The following is a 3,334-nucleotide window of genomic DNA, read 5'->3' as shown; positions in this document are numbered from 1 at the left end:
GTGCGTGCGCGGTTCTGTTTGGGTTAGGGTTAAAATAATCTATAACATGTCAAAATAATCTATAACAAAAACAAATGGTATGCTCCTAAATTTAATCAAATATGCTCTATATTACAGTGGCTCTCAAAGGTGTGATCCAGGGACCCTCATGGTTCCTTGAAGGGGTTCCAAATGGACCCATTATAGGTCTAACTCTGAGAGTGTAACACATGGACCCAAATGGACCCTTACAGGTCTGTAACTCTGATAGTGTACAAATGGAACCAAATGGACCCTTACAGGTCTTTAACTCTGAGAGTGTACAAATGGAACCAAATGGACCCTTACAGGTCTGTAACTCTGAGAGTTTAACTAGTACAAATGGAACCAAATGGACCCTTTAATTAGTTTAATAACTTTTAACTCTGATACTGTACAAATGGAATCTGGAATGGAGTTTTACTCTCAGTTATGGGGGTCCTTGAAATTAAAAGGTTTGAGAACCTGTATGCAATGGCTTCTCTTATAAAAAGAGAGACCACCCTATTCTCCAAACCATCATATTATCTTATGCTTTGCTTGGTTGTACAAAATAATATTGGGTCAATTTAATTTGCAGAAGGACTCACCTCGCGCACAGCTGCCTTGTCTGTGTTGTTGACATGGGCTTGCAGGAAAATTTGTGACAGACACATAGTTCCTTTGCAGACAATACAATGGCAGCGGTGGCCGAACGGATTGCGGAGCGGTCTTGATACCGGAAGGTCGCCAGTTCGAATCAGCGGTCTGACACGTTAAAATTACCACCGCTGAAGTGCCCTTGAACAAGGCATTGAACCACTACGATGAAATGTTCTATGAGCAGGGCCTGGCTGGAAACAAGTTCTTGAGCTTAGCCCAGAACCCAGATACCCTGGGTAAATATATAGTACAGTCACTGGAAGGGGGTATCATGCACCCCCCGGAATTATACTTCTAATCAGTGTTTTCTTATTGGAAAAAATGTGCTGAAAATGATGAGCTATGATAAAAAGTTGTCAAAATGTCCCACCTACCTCAAAACTCCCTTTTTGGTATATGGCTCTGGCGAAATTGTGTAAAGGCAAATATTAATTCACTAAAATTACATAAATAGACATGGTGGTCTGAAATTGGTCATGGAGTATCTTGACACATAGGGGTAAGTAGCAGAACAGGATTTGGTTGGTTGCTACCATTATATTCTTAAATATGACCCACATCATCCTCAGAAACACCAAAGAATATGGTGTCCGCTTGACTAATAACAACAAAGATGGTTATTTTCCAACACATTATGGTGAGTATCACTGCCTCACTTGTATATAGAAAACTTCTCATATCCCCAAGCTTCAATTTGAGCCCAAGATAACCTTTCTATCTTGTAAATTACTCTTTCTGTCGCCAAAATTATGAACTATACCTCAAATCGGTGAAAATTGTACATTCAGTCAGTATCAGCTATACATTTGGAATAAATGAATGAATGACTGAGTTTGAACTCACTCCACATCATGGAATATTTCTTACTTGAATAAGCTATGTTAAAAAGTTTGCAAAGTGTCCCATCTACCATTTTTATGCAAATGAGTGCCTCCATTATCAAATTAATCGATTAATATCTCAGCCAATATTTCACTTAAATGAACAAATAAGGTGTCTAGACCTATGTTTTGAGGGTCGAGGATCTCAGTGAAACTATTCCTAAAGTGACCACATGTGCCCGTGGCATGCTGGTGTACAAATCAGTGCCGATTAAATCAATTCCTCTATCTCGTCGGCTTCTTGTCCATGCTCTCCAGACAGTGTCAAGGAGATCAACCAGTGAGGTTGGTAGGACTGCACCGCAGGACACACTGGATTAAAAAACTCTTTAGTTTCAACCCCCCCTGCCCTTCATCATAGGGTTTTGTTTTTTCCAAAAAAGCTTCATCAGCTCGCTTGTATAAGACACAATGGTTCTCTTCAGAGCAGAGTAGCATGGAGGAAGACGAGCCAGGTCAACTTTAGATTTAGAAATTAGTTTGTCATCTGCTCCCACCACTGTTTCACTGAAGACTCACAATTCAAATAGCTCTATAGCTCAAGCCAAGCCATGTGGCCCATAGGGCAGGAGCCTAACAAGTACACTCCCTGGCATGACTAGTATGTCGCAGGGACTTACCCCAATCCAACCCTTTGGTATTACCCAGCTGGGGATCGAACCCCTGACCATCCAGTCTCAGGGCGGACGCTCTAACTACAAGGCCACTGAGCTGTTGATGATATCCAGGGCCTCTTACGGGTGTGTAACTTTACAGTGTGTACAGAATGGAACCAAATGGACCTGTAAGCCTTGCAGAGCCATGAGGCCCATAGGGCAGGAGCCTATCTCCTGTTTCTGTAGTAGGAGGCAGCTTGATGTACAAGTACACCCCCTGGACATGACGCTAGTATGTGTCAGGGACTTACCCCAATCCAACCCTTGATGCTGAGTGCCAAGCAGGGATGTACTGGGTTCCATTTTTCGGAGTCTTTGGTATGACCCGGCCGGGGATCGAACCCCGACCTCCCAGTCTCAAGGCAAACGCTCTGACCACAAGGCCACTGAGCTGTTGATATGCAGGGCCCCTTACGGGTGTGCAACTCTGAATGTACAAATGGAACCAAATGGACCTGTAAGGGTTATGGGGGTCCTTCAAATGTGCCTTGTGCTACACTATATGGAACAGATCCTTAATTAGTATAGTTGGAGCAATTCATCTGTCTGCTGTATGGACAGAGTTGCGAGTCTTCAGTATGGTAAATGGTGCATTTATAAAGCGCCTTTATCCAAGGCGCTTTACATAGACACACACATTCACACACACATTCATACACTGATGGCAGCGGAAACCATGCAAAGCACCAACCTGCACATCGGGAGCTGTTAGGGGTTCAGTGTCTTGCTCAAGGACACTTCGACACTAACTCTGGGGGAGCCCGGGTTTGAACTGGCAACCTTGCGGTTACCATCCAGCCACTCTACCCCTGAGCCACCGCCGCCCCAGTGGACGTCACCCGTGCCAAGTTGCTGCGGACAATGGTGGGGGCAAATGACAAACTCACTTCTTAAATCTAAAGTTGACCTGGCTCGTCTTCCTCCATGCTACTCTGCTCTGAAGAGAACCATCACCTTATACAAGCGAGCTGATGAAGCTATTGTGGTAAAAACAAAACCATATGAAGGGCAGAGATGGTTGAAAATCCTTGTCATTGGAGACCATGGACAAGAATATAATGGTAGCAACCAACCAAATCCTGTTCTGCTACTTACCCCTATGTGTCAAGATACTCCATGACCAATTTCAGACCACCA

Source organism: Electrona antarctica, assembly GCF_951216825.1.
Source record: "Electrona antarctica genome assembly, chromosome: 1".
In the NCBI taxonomy this organism is placed as follows: Eukaryota; Metazoa; Chordata; class Actinopteri; order Myctophiformes; family Myctophidae; genus Electrona; species Electrona antarctica.
This window is presented reverse-complemented; position numbering follows the sequence as displayed.